The sequence below is a fragment of the Lissotriton helveticus genome, chromosome 5_1 (genome assembly GCF_964261635.1).
Source record: "Lissotriton helveticus chromosome 5_1, aLisHel1.1, whole genome shotgun sequence".
Lineage (NCBI taxonomy): Eukaryota > Metazoa > Chordata > Amphibia > Caudata > Salamandridae > Lissotriton > Lissotriton helveticus.
The window spans coordinates 285,459,693-285,477,575 of NC_136065.1; positions in this window are offsets into that span (position 1 = coordinate 285,459,693).

Sequence of the window (17,883 nt, forward strand, 5' to 3'; positions counted from 1 at the left end):
CCAGGAGAACCGCAGCGCCTACGTAGGGGTTCCCTGTCTGTATAGAAAATTAAACATTATTAGCAGATTAATACAATAGTGTATATATGTTATGTTATGTTATGAGAGACTTATAATGCGCACAACTACTCTGGAGTATCCTGGCGTGAAACAGACTCATACGTGTGAAAAGGAAAAATTAAAGGAGAACTTGTTTAAAAAGGTAGGTTTTAAGAAGTCTCTTAAAGACACCGAGATCCTGCGTATGGCGTAAGGCAACTGGGAGACTGTTCCAAAGCACAGCTACCTTGACCGAGAGTGACTGACCCCCCAATCTGGAACGCCGGAAGTGGGGGGTGGCCATCAAACGGTGCGAAGCAGAACGCAAAGAGCATTGGGGGGTATAAAAGGACACACGTTTCCTAATATAAGAGGGTCCCGAATCGTGCAGGGCTCTATGTGCTACGGTAAGGGCCTTAAACTGCACTCTCTGGGCCACAGGCAGCCAGTGGAGGTCACGGAGGCGTGCCCTTATGCTGTTTCTCCTGGAGATGTTAAATAAGAGTCTGTCCACCGCATTTTGAATCAGTTGGAGTTTGTTCATTAAGTAGCCCGGAATGCTAAAACGCATTATCTAAGCGAGACAGAATAAGTGCCAGAGCCACCATTTCCTTGGCTGGCTGAGGAAGCAGAGGGAAAAATCGACTGAGTGACTTGAGTGTACCGAAACAGACACCTGTAAGTCTCAGGATGTGATCAGAGAATCGTAGATCCTCCCCGAACCAAAGCCCCACATTTTTAACCGGGCCTCCCTCCAACAGTGGCCGGTGAAAATCGGAGGGCCACAGGGCCTCCACAAAGTTAGGCGGAAATTGGCCGTATAGGAGGACTTCCGATTTCCCCTCATTGCATATATATATATGGAATAAAGCTAAAAGGTAAAATAAATGGTCTGTAAATGCGTTCGGAATTTGAAATTGGAGGGTAAGAAGTAAGTTGGTTTCCTCGGCTTGATTTGTGAGAGTTGCACAAGTACCACAAACAGGATCTAGTATGAACAATTGGTGGCATCAAATGAAGCATGGTATGTGCCGACAAAATGAGAACACGCATTAGTAGCAAAAAAGACAAATGAAAGGCTGTAGCACTGCATATCGCCTTTAGAACTAAAAACTCATTATGAAAAGTTCCAACCTTTCCAATAAAATGAAATTTCAATTTTTGTATATTCTTTTGATTGTGAACTAACTATTTTAGAATATGTTTATTTTGATGTGTACTTGTTTTATGATTTTGTTGTATACTGTTATGAGGTTCAAATAGTAAAAACTGCTTAGGCCAGTGTCCATGGCTCCCAGTAATAATTCAAAAGGCTAGGAACTACTGTGCTAGGGTACTAAGGTGTGCAACATATTTAAAAATGTCAAGTAGTTTGTTTTTGTGAATCTGAATATAACGGGATTAAAACCATTGCGTCGCAAATTATGAAACTCTTCAAGGGCACTTGCCATGTGGGGTATACTTAAAGATTCAATTAATGACATTGATTGAAAAATGTATTAAATTTCCTTTATGGACCACACAAACTCATTTAGGTGACATGCATCAAATCCGCAATGGTTGTGTAAATGTTGTGTTGTGATGGGAAAGTTTGAAGGATTTGTGTTCCAGATTTAGACAAAGGTACCCGTGAAGCTAGACTAAAATTCTGCCTTTTCAAAATCCTTCATGAGTGGCATTGGTCCCCTGCAAAACTACAGAAGGCTGATTTACTCTCACATGCTAATTGCTGGAGGTGCCCTAATACCAATTGTGACTACACATATTATATGTGACTGCCCAATGATACAACCTTACTGGACGTATGTAGGTAGAATCTTACAATCTACAATGCCTTTATCTCTTCCGCTTAAGTCTGCTAATATACTTCTTCATGATCTCAGTCTATCCCCAAAACTCTCTAAACCCCAACGTCGTCTTTAACACACAGCATTGGCCACCGCAAAAATGTGTATCTTACGTCATTGGAAATCCACATCTCCTCCTTCACAAGAAGAATAGCTGACAACTTTGATACACACAACATCACACGAAAAAGGGATTAACAACCTCCAGAATCAAACTGACATATTCCTTCAGGTTTGGTCACCTTTCTTGAATATGAATAGTGGTATTGATATTAATGTTAATACCACCAATGCTACTTTTTCTCTACCTTAGTCCAATTATGCTCTTCCCCTTTTTACTCTTTACTCTTTCCCACCCCGGTTATCCAATCCTATCTTATCTTATTCTATCTTACCTTATATTATCTTATCCTATCTTATCTTATCTTCTCTTCCCTTATCTCACATCAAATTATACTATTTGATATCTAACTTCTTTCCTATACCTATTCACATTATCTATTATCTCAAAACCCTTTTTTTACTTTTTTCTTATTCTTATATTTATTCAATTCTTTATTTATGTATTTAATCACATATACATATTCTATTTTTTAATAAATAGTACTTATCACCTATATATATTTCTGCTTATTATGTATTCATTGCTATACTATGAATTGTTACATGTTGAATGCTATTATCATTATTGTTCCTGTGATTAATTTTTACAAAAATGCTAATAAAAAAATTACAAAACAGATTTTTGTTCCTGAAAAGCATCTTGAGGTACTTACGAAGAGTGAAGGCAGAGCGAGGTCAGAGAAGTATTTCACCCACCTGATGGTAAAACCTATTGAGAGTTGTATCTGCTAACACCAAGTTGTAATTAATATCAAGGTTTGGGCAAATAGTTATGGGAAGGCAATCAACATATAAAAACTGACATTACATGGCAATTACATGCCCAGGTCTGATGTTGGAATATATAAGAGTTGATCAAGGGCCCCTGACACCAATGTAGGTCTAATCAAAGAAGAATTAATAAAACACTGTCATACTGAATTTATTTAGAACTTATTTGCCAACAATATAGCAAATTAACCTGCTGCAGAAGGCTCTACCGGTTGTTAAAGAACCAAAGTTATAGGCAGATCCACTGGAATTATGCAAATCTGCAGTCACATCGTTTTCCATATAATTATGAATTTGCCAAAAAATCAAATATCTGCTGTATTATCTGCATATTTTAACAAAAAATGTTTCTAACTCAAATGATCAAATGTTACTACAAACATGATGACGTGTTCCTGCACAGTGGAAGGCCCATTAGAAAAGTTGACTAGTTATTTTTCATTTGGTTATTGCTGTATTTGATTGTTACACGGAAACTAATAAGGTGAAATATTTGCACAGACTGTTTGCCATGATTGAAAATGACAAAATAGTGAAGTAATATTATCATAAAATGTGCCACATTATGCTTCATAATTTGCTTTTTCGTGCAGCATAATTTAGCCAACCCTGCTGTACAATTTGGTTCTCACTTGCTGCATAATTCCAGTGGCCCTGGATATAGGCCTGAGCCACAACCAGGAGCTGTAATGCTACTATAACATTCCACCCAGTGATAATAGAATGTTGTAAATTAAACGGGGAGAGGCAGAAAGACAAGCATTGGCATGTTAGAGAAGAAGGTCATTATCAGCCATTATTGGCTCTGTACCACTCAACTTTGTTTAATGAAGTTCTTTTTTATCAGTTTATATTGTTTTCAAACAGGTAGAAAGCAGAGTTACAAGCACCATTTCTTAGAGGAAGTCAAACAGGTGTTTATTTCTATTGACAGCAGACTATATGTTGCGTGTGCACATTCAACATATGCTCTGTCGGTCTTCTGTCAAAAGATCTCAACATAGGCCCCATATCAAACCCTCACTTGCTCCTCTTGCCACACCATACAAATTTCAGTTATAGAGAATTTACTTTACCTGGGTTTCCTTCTCTAGTGATCATATCTCGTAATGGAATTCCTTCCATGGGGCCCAGATTTTGTTGAATTTCTGCAGGCATCCTCATGCTTAATACACCATCTCCTTTGCCGCATACACTAGTCTATATTATTGTACCATTGATTCGAATGTGGAAATGGAGTGGCTACCCCGCAGCCTGACTGTATCCCCTCTCGCCACCACCAGTGCAGCATTACAGAACAATTGTGTGCATTTGGGCAGCGCTATGTCACCCCAAATTCCCAATACCACCAGATGTGACCATAGTTCTAATGGTTCTTCTGTCACAGAAACTATTGCTTGGGTCACCGCTCACCAAACTTATAGTAATTCAGAAAATTCCCATAGAACATGAATAACTGTTCCCTTTCCATTACATCCTCTAAGGCATGTTTCCTTATTCGTCCTTCCTATCTCATGTACTATGCCCAGTGTAAAATCCTTAGTTGTTCCAGTGTAAGCCGACCCTTATTGCAACCTCTTCCGGGTGTTTACACACTTTGTTCCAGTCCTCCTCTTCCATTATCCCTAGGTCACCCTGTCATCTGGATTTAAGTGTATCCAATGGCCCCTGACCTCTATTGTCAGGCATGGGCGGAGTTCACGTAGTTTCGCTGCGTGGAACTCCGCGAAGTGACAAAAAATCTCAGCGGAGTTCCGAAAGTGGGGAAGTGCAGTGTGAATTGCTTTTCGCGCTGATGTGCCTGCTGCTCAGTATAAGTTCTACCCGAGCGGCAGGTCGAGCTCACCAACTTACCATTGGCAAGTGCAGTCGGGGGAAAAAAACTCTGCTGCACTACGCAGAGAGTTTTTTTCTGTACTCTGCGAGTTCCGCAGAGTGCAGAAAACTTTGCGAACGGAGCGGAGTTCACTGCATATGCCTAGTTATAATGAGGGTTCTGTATACTTGCAAAATGGTGTGCCTAAGTAAGGGGGCCACCAACATTCTGTAATCGAGCAATGATTCATCTTGTATATCTTTAAGAAGATCCATATAGTTTGGGAGCGCATGTCTCAACTGAAGATACTTATACTGTAGTGTGGGTGCTAACTCAAATGTCTTGAGACAAACTGGGCCCTAGACGCCTCCCAATTTAGAAATTCCCAGCTGGTCCCATTTTTGGAAACTCAATGGAGCAGAGGCAGCTTCTGCGTTAGTGATGTTGGGCTCCCCTTTCTCGTCTGCAGGTCTCCTTTGAGGTTTGTTTTCATTCTTTTGAATACAGTATTCTACAACCAGGGTCTGATTTGTAAAACAGGCACTCGCACAATGGCCGAGGGGGCGTTATCCGAGTTCCAGCTGTGGCCTGCTTTTGTGGGCAGCCTGGGGCCGATTTGGACGATGTCTGTGTTGTTCCGATGCCGCCAGTGGCCCAGTAGGTGCCCGAGTAGCCTTTCTGGAGGCAGATGGGCGTCCATTGCCTCCCTTTTATCAATGACCAGAGGTGTCACTCCCTTTCTCTCGCTGGGCCGGCCCATTAATTTATGCATATTGAGCGGGGGCTGGGGGCCTGAGCAGAAGTGGCCTCACTTGTTTTCAAGTGTGTTTTGCAGAAAGGCAATATGCAAATGAGGGCCACATTTTTTGAGCGTGCCTGGGCCGATTTTTAATCCCAATCCAACCCTGTCTACAACACTTCAACACCGTGTGGTCTGACTCTTGCTTTGAGGACTGATTGACAATCATGCATCCAGACACTGGCACGGCAGTCGTTCCGCTAATGTGCATCTGTGTGGACTCTCTTTGACATGGTGATGACATCATTACTCAGGGCTTTCCTTTATACGGGAAACAGCCACTACAACACGGCCGTTTGCACGAATACATTAACCACGCATGCATTCCAACGCATGCGTGATTACCACAAAAGCCTTTACTACGCATACCTTTACTACGAGGTATGTAGTAAAGGCATATGTGGTAAAGGTTCAAATAAAAAAAGGGGGGCTTGGGGGGGTCCCCCCCCACAAAAAAACCTCACCTGAAATCACGTCAGAATGTGCAGGCAATCGGCGTCGTTTAAGAGGGAACGGAAAGAAACTTCCGCTTCCTCTTGACAACGTACGACGTCACCACGGAAGAATTCGAGGAAAAGGTTATGCATTGAAATACCATTCCATTGTAACGCATGCATGGTAAAGGCATACGTTGCAATGGAATGCGTTGTAAGAACATACAACCCTTTATACAGCTATTGGTTCACATGATGAAAGAGAGGCAGTGCCATATTGGTAAGTGGTGTTGCTTGAACCTAAGCTTGGTTGCACGTTGAAGCCCTGTGTGTCAGACCCCATGAGATGGACAGCTGTATGCCTGTATCACAGGAAGAGAAGAAACCGGGCCTAGTGCAGCGGATGATGCTTAACTAAGCTCAACGTTGTTGATATGATGTGTGTACGTACACTGCTGCCCAAGTTAAGGCTTTCCGCAGGCTCCGGAGGGGTGGGTGGAGCATAAAAGCAGTAGTGAGTAAGCATCACAAGAAGCGACGTCATCTGTATATGTCCTAAGATTTGCATATTTGAATACAATATGTAAGGCCATGTGGTTCTTTAGAGCTGCTAACATATGAACAATTACAGATGCCATCTCATATCGCTTTCAAGGACAGTCCAGTGGTTTTATTACTTGCCTAATTACATTTATTAAGATCACATACATCAGGGTCGGACTGGCACAAAAAAATCAAAAAATTGTCCAAAATGAAAGTTAGCAATCCTGATAGCTAATTTATTGTGCCACATTGAAAACAAGGTCAGTGAAGCATATATATCCAGTGGCTAACTTGCACAATGTGAAACCAGAAAACCTGGGATAAATCCCTGTTTCCCTACTTAACCAAATTGTGTGATTTTTGGGAATTTTTGGTATGTCACCTTCCCTCATTTTTCTTTATAATCAAATAAAAGAGGATCTCACAATGAATGAATTTGGGATGTGCACTGTACTAAACCTTCTCCTATGTTTAATTAAATAAACTATCATGTTCATGTAGAACATGAACCCCGGCCACCCAAAGAGTGCACATAACAATCGAGTCTTAGTTCACTATTGCCATTGTCGTCAGTGTGGGGAGAAAACGTATGTTTCTAAATTCATGTTTGAAAACTATCTTTTAAAAAAAAGACTTCTCAATGCACTGATAATCTGTTAACAGTTGTACCTGTGCAGCATCGTCGTTTTCCTGACACTTTAAATTTTCCGAGTTTCAGACACTTGCTGCTGTGCTGCATCGAAATGGTATCATATACAAAGGGGCCACTGTATCTGGTCCATGCTTGCATTCTGCCATGGATACACAGCTACCATGTAGCCTCATGTTTTTAAAAAAATTTTTATTGAGAGTTCAAATCATTGTACATTGTGAGCATTTATATAAAAAACAATACAAAGTGCAATATGCATCCATACTTATTATCCTATTTAACAATTCTTCAAGAATACTTAAATATATATGTATATAAATATATAAATATATTCTGCTATATACACTTAATATTATTTTGATTTTTTTATATATAAATAATCATATATTGCTCACTTCCCCATCACATAATAAATAAATAAACATTATAAAGTGACTTGTGTATATATTTGGAATTAAATTAAATCAGCAACAGTGCAGCTACATTTCCATCAATTACAGAGCATTCATTTCCTATGGGTCCCCAGCATCTTTCAAACTTCCTAGGGGTTCTCGTTCTGAGTGCGTATCGCCTTTCCAATTCTTTGACTTTACTTAATTTTGCTCTCCATGCTTGGAATGAAGGTATATTTTTAGTACGCCAATCTTGTAGAATCAGAGATCTTGCCACTAGGGCAGATATATATATAGGCATTCTTCTTGCGTATTGCTCAGCATTTGATTCAGAGAGCTACCCAGAACTGCGATATACTTCTCAATTACTATAGGTTGGTTGAAGTTATTCGTAAGATATTTTAAAATTTCTCCCCAGAAACCTTCTATTTTGGGGCAGTTTCAGACAATGTGTGACCATGTGCCTCCTCCTTCTTCCGCACATCGGAAACATCTATCTTCTACCTGGGGATAAATATTATGTGAGAATGTCGGGGTTCTATAAAGTAAGCATTTTGTGTAAAATTGCATTCTTTTAAAATTAGCTCCTCGAATTAATGTGGCATTAAACTTATTAATTCTTCTCCAGGTTGTTCTCGGAATCTGTTTTCCCTCTTTTTTACTCCATTTATCATGCAATTTCTCATAGTTAGGAACCAGTTTGTTATCATAAAATTTTTTTATCCACGCACTTACTGACCACTTTACGGAAATTCCTAGAGCTTTAATTATTCCAGAGCTGGCTGTTGAGGCCTCTGTATCAATCTTTTCTAGAAAATGCTTTATTTTAATATATGAACATTTGAGTATATCCTTGAAATGGGATGATCTGATTTCTATCTCAGACCACTCTTTCCATGAATCTAAATTGAGGAAGTCTTTTATTTGCCTAAATCAATTTTCCTCCCACTTACTCACTTCAATGGGCTGCAGCAGTTCCACCTCCCCCGTATGTCACCATGACATAGATTCTCAGGATCTATTAGAAGGCCAATATTATGTCTCTCTGTTTACGAATCCATTGGAGTACTTTGTCCCGCACTTTCTTTAGATCCTTCACTATTCTAGTGGCGTCTTTAATTTTATACTCTGTTAAGAGTTTATTCATAAAAAGATTATCCACTTCCAAATTATCGGATTGAGGAAAGCATCTGTATTTATTGTGTGCATGATTTGCGAAATAATATTCTCCTATATTTGGGAGGGATAACCCTCCCTCTTCCTTTGAATAATATAAAGTGGTAAGTGCCAGTCTTGGTGCCTTATTAGCCCATAAAAAGGAAGAAAACAAACTATCTATTTCTTTAAAAAAAGATATTTGTAAAACGCACAGGCTGCTGCGAATAAGAAGTTGAGCAATGGTAAAATAGACATTTGAATAAGTGCTGCTCGGCCGAGAATCCATAATGGTAATTGACTCCATCGCACTAAAAGATGTTTAATTTTTTGTTTCAGGGGAATATAATTGAACCGAAATAGCTCATCTACTTTTTCTGTCACATGTACCCCCAGGTATCTCTTCGGACGAGTATCATACGTTAATCTAAAATTAGGCAATAGAGTATTTACAGAACAATTACATAAAATAATTTCCGTCTTTGTATTGTTTATTTTATATCCTCTTATTTCTAGGAATTCTGAAAAACCCCTAGTATCTCTTCTTGGGTGCTGTCTTTAGTCTTTAAGAAAAGGACAATGTCGTCTGCATATAGTTTTACATTAGTCATATCTTGAAAAGGCGTAGTTTGTTTTCTTTTTTGTCTAATGGTTATTGCTAAAGGTTCAATAAAAGGGCGAACAAAATGGGAGAAAGGGGACAGCCCTGTCTTGTGTCCTGATTTATATGACAAAAACCTACGTTTATTGAATTAATCAGTATTTGTGCCTGTGAGCCTTTATAACGTTTTCCTATTATTTGTATAAAACCTCTGGGAATCTGAACTTTTCTAAAATAATAAAAAGACAGTCCCAGGAAACTAAATCAAAGGCTTTTGCAGCATCTAGAAGCCATACCTGTGCTTCAATTTTGTTATTATAAAATAGTCCAGGGCTTCTACTAAAAATGTTGTATTTGTCAAGAGATGCCTCCCCGCCCCAAATCCACATTAGTCTGCGTGAATAAGAGAACCTACAAACGTATTAAGCCTATTTGTGACAAACTTTGTAAAGATCTTATAGTCAATGTTAAGAAGACTTGGGGCCATATGTATGAAAGTTACATTTTGCGATTCTCAAATAGCGAATTTTAGAGAATCGCTATGTGAGAATCGCAAAATGCTATGTATGTAGGATTTGCAAATAATTTTGAAGTTGGTGGTAATTTGCGATTCCTTATGGCCAAAATGCACTTTTTCTGGGCCTCATGCATTGCATTTAAGGAATCGCAATTTGCGAGTCCTTAAATGCAATCGCAAAATAGGGAATCGTAAATTTGCGATTTCTTATTTTGCGAGGTTGTTTTGCTTACATACATACCACTTAGCTATTTTGCGATCGCAAAATTGCCTTCATACATATGGCCCTAATAGGCCTGTAAGAGTTAACATTCTCTCTGTCTTTGTCTTTCTTTAAAACGCCAACTACTACTGCTGTATGAAAAGAGGATGGCGGTTCTCCTTAATTCAATATATGATTGGCTAATTAAAAAAAATATACATTAAGGGTAGGAGCTAGTCTTTTATATAATTCCGCTGGTAGCCCATTTTCCCTAGTCGCTTTACAGTTAGCCAGTGAGCCTATTACTATTTTAACTTCTTCAAGTACGAATTCCATTAATAGGGATTCTCTCAACTCACTAAGGAGTGAAGAGATCGGCAACTTATCTAGGAAGTCTGTAATGCCTTCTGACAATGGTTGTATATGGACTGATATATTCCCCTCTAGTGTTCCAAAAAGGCAACTCCAATATCTTTAGTGTCTAATATTTGTGTTTTAGAATACCTCATCTCTAATACTTTCAATTCTATTTTTTACCTGATTTTACTTTGCCTGCCATGCCAGTAGCTTCCCAGTATACTCGCTCTCCTCATATGTCTTTTTTTTTTATCCTCATTCTGCCAACTCTCTTATCTTATCACATGTGCCAAGGCAAGGAGAAAAGCTTTACCACACAAGAATACTGCTGTTTCCACGTCCATCCCTTCTCAGATGTACCTGAGAGACAAAGGGAGCCAGGACCGACAACAGGTTTGACTCAATCATTGGACCTACTTAGCGCTGACTCCACTCCACCATCTTTATCCATACTCTCTCCTGACTTTTAGGGTCACAGGCCATATCTGACTTACTTGTCAAGATCATACTTTTAAGATAGGCAGAGAAGCAAGGAGGACTTCCAGATTTTCAAAGTCTACAGGTCTCCCGTCTCGCGAGAAGTATAGCATAATAAACAAATTTGGAACTAACAGTCTTTATTTGGGCTGGGCCATCTTGATAGAGACCAAATAATATACGTTTAGGGCTTACCTTGACTTGCTTTCCCGTAACTTCCGCAAGGAAATTACATATCTCAGTCCATTAACATACAATCCTCGGACACGTCATAAACATGTGAATGTCATCAGCCGAAGCGAGCATACATCTTGGGCATACATATTGATTTACTGTAGCTTTTGACAACTTGGCTGGAGACCAATAGACTATATAGGAAGTAAAAAGATGATTACGCTTCAATGCAGTTGGTTTCACCACAGCTCGTGGGATAGAAAATAAGTCAAGCCAAACTTGCTTAGGATTTCCACCCTCCAGTACCTCTGCCCAAAGCTTGTTGATATCCGAGATACAATCCTCATCTGCCTCCACCAAGATCTCATACCACATGGAAACTTCCTTTTTTAGGGAACCTACTCTCAACGTCTGGTCAAGCCAGGAGTCCTCTCTCTCCTCTGCCACGCCAGTGTGGCCCACCAAGGACTGACTCGCTAATATTTAAACCTTGTCAAATGCCCCCTAGTAAAGTTACTCAACACTTCCCAGCTCGATAGATTAGATGCCATTTTGAGATCTCCCCAAGTAAATATCCCCGCAGATTTTAGTGGCAAACTAAGCTCGTCTCTCAAACATTCGGGGGCTCCTGATTAATCCCTAAACCGGGCCCGGGACGAAGAGTAAGGTACTCCTAGTTTTCTTCGAAAATACATCCAGGTTCTCAAAGCCCCCTTCAAGATCTTCAGTCTCACCTTTTTAGAAAACTTCGGGTCTCCATATTTAAACAAAAAGTGACTCTGCCCTTGACTTACATCCTTTAACAATGCCGCAAAAAGTAGTCCCAGGGGAGACCAATCAACTTTATTATTAAGCATACGGAAGTTCCTAAAATGAAATGCATGGCAATACGCCAGGAGATCCGGATGAGCCAACCCTCCTTTCTCCAGCCTCCTCCTCAACTTTTTCCAAGATATCCTGGACCCCTTCGAGGACCAGATGAAACTACCAATTTTTCCCTGGAGCTTCGCTAAGTCTTCTTTTAAAAAAGCTAAAGGAATTGAGTCAAAAAGAAAAGTGATCTTTGGAAGGCCAATCATCTTAATAAGATTGACACGCCACAATTATTTAAGGGCAGAGTTGCCCACCTAGCCAATAGACTCCCCACCTCTTTACTAACTTTTTTCCAATTTGTTCTGGGTAAATTTTCTAGCTTCTGTGTTACTTGGATACCCAGATACAGCATTTGGACCTTTGCCCCCAAACTAGGTTTGGCCTGATTCCATTCCATGATTTTGTTTTTTGCACTATTCACCTTATAACCAGAAATCTTGCCAAAGCTTTGCGCCTTGGCCATTATGTCAGGAATTGCCCTCTCTGGGTTAATGGTGTAAAGAATGAGATTGTCCGCATACAAAGCCAGTTTTGCCACCAAGCACCTCAGATTTAAAGGGGAGAATGGTAGAATCCACTCTAATCAAGGATGCAAACGATTCTATAGAGATATTAAACAAAAGCGGAGACAGGGGGCATCCCTGCCTTGTACCTCTAGTGATATCAAACCACTCAGACAGCTCCCTATTCACCAACACCCTAGCCCTAGGCAGATAGTAGAGATTTTGAATTGCCCTCACAATATTCTGTGGAAACTTTAAGGCATCCCAAAGATAGGCCCAGTGTACTTGGTCAACAGCCTTTGCGGCACCTACTGCAACTGCCGTCACAGGTAAATTCTGGGCTTCCGCCAAATCTATCACTCCTAGCATCAGAAAGGTAAGCTCATTAAGCTGCCTCCCAGGAATAAAACCTCTCTGGTCTTGATGAATAACTCTTTTGATGACCTGGGCAACCCTAGAGGCTACTATCCCTGAAAAGATTGTGTAATCGGAATTCAAAAGCGAAATCAGCCTACACAAGTCTATTTCCAGTGGGTCTTTATTAGGCTTCAGAATTAACGTTATAGTAGCCTCTGCTCATGATCAAGGAACAATTTTGCCTGCTATATATATCAGATTGAATAGGGCTTTTAAATCTGAAGCTATATTATCCAGTAGCTGAGAGTAAATCTCTACAGGAAGACCATCTGGCCCTGTTGCCTTCCCCCTTGCCATCTTCCTAATTTGTAACTTGATCTCTTCCTCCGTAATTTCGGCCTCTATTAGCCTCTTTTGCTCATTAGTTAATTGCGGGAGCTCCGTCTTATCTAACCAGGCCTCTATACTCTCTTTTCCGGGAGAGATATCTTCTCTATACAAAGTACTCATATATCTCCGAGCCTCGGCACATATTTCAAACTAGTATTCAATAATGTTCCTGATTCTGCATCTCTCAAATTTCTGATTAAGTTCTTAGCCTTGTCTATTTTTGCTTTCCAAGCCAGAAGCAAACTACACTTCTCTCCATATGACAAATGTTGTGGCTTACTTACTTTCCACCTATCCAGAAGTCTTTTATCCAATTGCCCTTGGTATTCTGCTTGTAAGAGCTCTAATTCTTTACTAAGGGCAGAAACTCTAACCGTGTCCTCCAATGAGGCCTTCTGAATATCACATTCCTTACGCTTAATCTCATTAATTCGGTCCTCCTCATCCTGTTTCCGGGTATGCCTCTTACCTAAAATAATAGAACTAAGTATTGCCCTTAAATACGCTTTAAATGCGTCCCACACTATTTGAATTTTTGCTGAACCTCTATTAGCCTGAAATAAGACATCAGTTTTATCTATAATATTTGATACCACCCCTACAGCTAATAAAATGGTCCTATCCAAGGTCCACCTTTTCAGACCAGTTTTTTATGGTAATTTAGAGACAAAAATAACAGCTGGATGATCAGAGAGGATGGCAGGAACAAGTTTAACCTCTTCCACATTCCCTAATAACTCCTGGTCCACCAAAAAATAATCGAAGCAAGAATGATGTCTGTACGTTAAAGTCCCCGCCTAATATTATTGGGGCAGTGGCCTCCAAAAGGCATGATTCCAGTTTCATTAGGGCTTCTGGTGCGTCATTATTTGGACCATATTATATAGCACATACTAATGTAATCCCCTGTAACATCAGATTAGCCACCAACCATCTCACTGAGAGGTCCGATTCGTATTTTACTAGCCTAATACCAGAATTATTTCTGATAATTAAGGCGACACCTCTAGTGCAACCTCTCTGGTCCGAACAGACTATTTCCTGGACCCACCTCAATTTGTTAAAGGATGCCCTACACTCCCCCCGTTCCAAGTGGGCCTCTTGAAGGAAAAAGATATTCGCTTCACTGTACTTAAGAAATTCAGTCACCCGCGCCATCTTCTTCCTAGACCTCAAGCCATTGACATTCCGAGATAAGAAGTGTACTAAATTCAGTTTACTCGTCTTCAAAGTGACTCCCCTGAAATTTCTTCCACATCGTATCATAATAAGGACTCCTTGCCTGATGCCATCCTAAAACAGCTGTACAATGGTCATATAAACATATGGCAAAACTAGGACATATTTTTCTTTTTTTCCCCCCATGCTCCCATAACCCTGTGCACCCCCCACCCACCCACCTCGGGGAACCCCTTTGTCATCCCTGGGCGATACGATCCACCCTTCGTGACCTCCCAGGTGAAGAGGAAATCCAACTATCCACAGAAAAAAAAACAGAAAAGAAAAGGAAAACTAAATATATGATAGTATTATTGTGCAGCTTTTTTTTACGACTTCAACTCAGCAAAGCACAAACAAAACCCTCCAGGCCTCTACTGTTCTGATCCCTCCATCTGGGGCAAAAAAGTATCTCCCTCTTCCGGGTTACTAATATTGTGCATTTTATTGCGCAACTTTATCTTCAGCATCGCAGGGAACTTCATCTGGACATGGGCGCCCTTACTCAGTAAGTCACTCATCCTAGAGCCCACCTCCCATTGCCCCTCGCGGTCCTCTTCCCAATGTCCGATCGAACTTGATAACTAAAGTCCCCAAATTTCAGTGAATGTTCCTTCAAAGCACGCCCAAGGACTAACACCTTAACAGGTGTTTTCCTGACCGGATTTAACCTGTATGGATCTCTATGGACTCTTTGAATCTCTTTATCAAAGTCAATGTCCGGCCTGTCCTGAAATAAACCTTCACGCAAGAGTTTACATATAAAGCCTTATATGTCACTCTTTTCAGAGCCTTCTGGGATATTGAGAAGTCTCAGGTTATTACGCCTAGTCTGTATTTCCAGCCTCTCCATATCCTCCAGTAGCAGCCTATTTGGTGCTTTAAACTCCTCAATATCTGTTGTATTCGCAGATAAAGCAACTGACACGGATTTTACCTCACTTTCCAGGACTGTAGTACATAGAGTAATACCACCTAGTTTTTCTTCCAGGATCCCACACTTTTCCTGAATGCCTCTTTGGTTACCCTCTGATATCTCGAACTTCATAAGAAGGTCTTGCCTCAAGTTAAGAAGTAGTTTCTCTACCTGATTGCCCGGAGAGGACTCCGCTTGGCACAGGTTATCCATCTCAAAGGTCCCATTTTTGTCTTGGGACTGCTTCAACCTTTGATCAGACACCCCCCATCATGTACATTTAGACCCTCTTGTGCATCTTGGGCGTTTTGGGCATCTCCTACCTCGTCTACCAGTGGAGAAAAATGATTTCAGGTAACAGCGGCTCCACTTGGGGGGGACGGAATTGCATTATTCCCCCTCCCCTGGGCAGCAGCAGTAACATGCTCCATGATTTTAAAATATGACCTGAGGGAGGGGGGAGGTTTTGGGGGTAAACTACCTTCCTTAGGCCCGCATCTCTTTGATTTCACTTGCCCCTTCAGTACCTTTTTTACAAGTGATAATGCTACAGCCCCACGCAATGTCTGGTCTTTAACTTTCCCACTCAATCCTTTCTTCTCCGACGCTGGATGCAGATAGTATCTGTTCCTCAAATGAGGGGTTTGTAACTCTCTATCCAAGGAAGTATTAATCTTAACCCTCTCCCTAGTGGCCTGCATAGAGTAGAGTTTCCTCCAGCACACTCTGCCCCAGGCTTTTCACTCATTGAACACATAGGGAGAAATGGTACCTGTATGGGAAGATTGTTTTCCATCAACCCCTGTTGTACCTTATACCTGCTCCAGTCTTGTCCCTCACTCCTCCTTGCCGCCAGTATCTTCCCCACTGGGACCGCTGAAGCCATTGAGTCCACAAACTCCTTCACTCCATGAGGCCTGGAACCCAAAACGTCGAAGTCTTCAGCACGCTGTTTTTCACCTCGGAACAGCTGACTTGTGCTGTCTCTGCCACCTCCAGTCCGGAGCCCAGCAAATGCTGTTGCCGCTAGTGACCTCCGCCACAGGGCGGCTGCCCAACACCAGACCCCTCGCTGGATGTCTGTGCCAGAATCCTCTCCCATCCGCATTCCGCAGGGCCCATTCAGGTAGGATTGTTGTTAATTATAATAATGCAGTGCAATGCTTAATGCGATTGCAGTTTTTGTGCCTCAAATCCGCCTCGATCATCATCGATTCGCTCATCCTCACCCGGGAGCTCCTGCGACCGGCGTCAGCCTGCCGCAAAGTTCCCCATTGTCCTCATATGTCTTTATAAGGTATGCCCTATTTAGTCGATCTCCCAATTGGTAATAGAACTCCTGCATCTGTAATTTTGCCTGTAGTAGCTCTTGTTTGGTTTTGTAATTCCTATATTTCATATGATCATTAATTGCCTGTATAGCACTTCTCAATTTTGAGCCTTTCTTCCTTTTTGACCTTTTGTTTCAGGATTTCTTTCGATGTTATCATACCACGTAAACTAGCCTTAAATGCATCCCAGACTATATTTATTTGCGCTGAGGCTTCATTGTGAGAAAAAAAAGCTTTGATCTCATTGGCTAGTTTGGCACACTAGCGCTCTCATCTTCCAAGTTCAATTTATTAAAATACCATCTCATGGGCATTTCCTTCTTTACACCTACTCCTCCTATTTCTATCTTAATTAAAGCATGGTCTGAGAATGCATTCGGGATATGGTCCTATTCATTAACATTAAGGCTATGAGTTATCAGAAAAAGTCTATCCTGAGGATGTATTATATTTTGCCGAGAAACATGAAAATTCCTGCTTTCCTGAATGTTGATAACGCCATTGATCTACCAAATCAAAAGTTTTTTTACAGCAGGCCAGGGCAATAGCTACCTGTGGATTGTTTTGCTTTTGAGCTCTCTTAGAAGAGTCTACTGCTGGGTCTTGTAGGAAATTAAAATCTCCCCCCCCCCATATGATAGATCCTGGGTAGCATGAAATCACCTGTTTCAACTGTAACATGGGTTGCGGGTTGTCTAAGACTGGGGCGTAAATTGTGACCAACGTGAAACCTGACTGATTTAAAATTCCATTAACAAGAGCCCGCCTGCCTCCCCGATCTGACTGGGTATTTTTAACTTGAAAGTGTACATGTTTCCCTATATAGATTCCTGCACCCTTCTGCTCGCACCCTGCATTTGCTGAACATTGGAAGGTAGCCCATTTCTGAAATATTTTACTTGCATCAGATGCGGTCTGGAGATGTGTTTCCTGTAGGAAAATGAAATCTGGATTATGATTTCTAAGCCAACTTTCAATAGCCTGAGTCTTTCGTTTGTTATTCAGGCCATTAGTGTTAAGGGAGAGGACCGTAATATTTTCCTTACTCATAATTTTAAAATGTTGAAAAAAAGCTTTGTGCGCTATACAAATAGCCGCCCATTCCTACCCTGTATAACTCAGAGACAAATATTTTTATGCTTTGTTTTATATAAATTTTTCAGAAAGACAATGGTCTACACGTACAGCTACTAAGAAATTACGCACATAGTACATAATGTGTTCAAAAAGGGACAAGTGCTGATGTAAATCAATGTTATCTGTAGTGAGACAAAAGCCCAAGAAGCAATAGATAGTTATAAATAGCAATAATCATTACAGTACATAGCCTATTCAAGATCACAAATAACGATGACATAGAAAGCTGTGTAATATAATAATCTAAAATACAGCATAT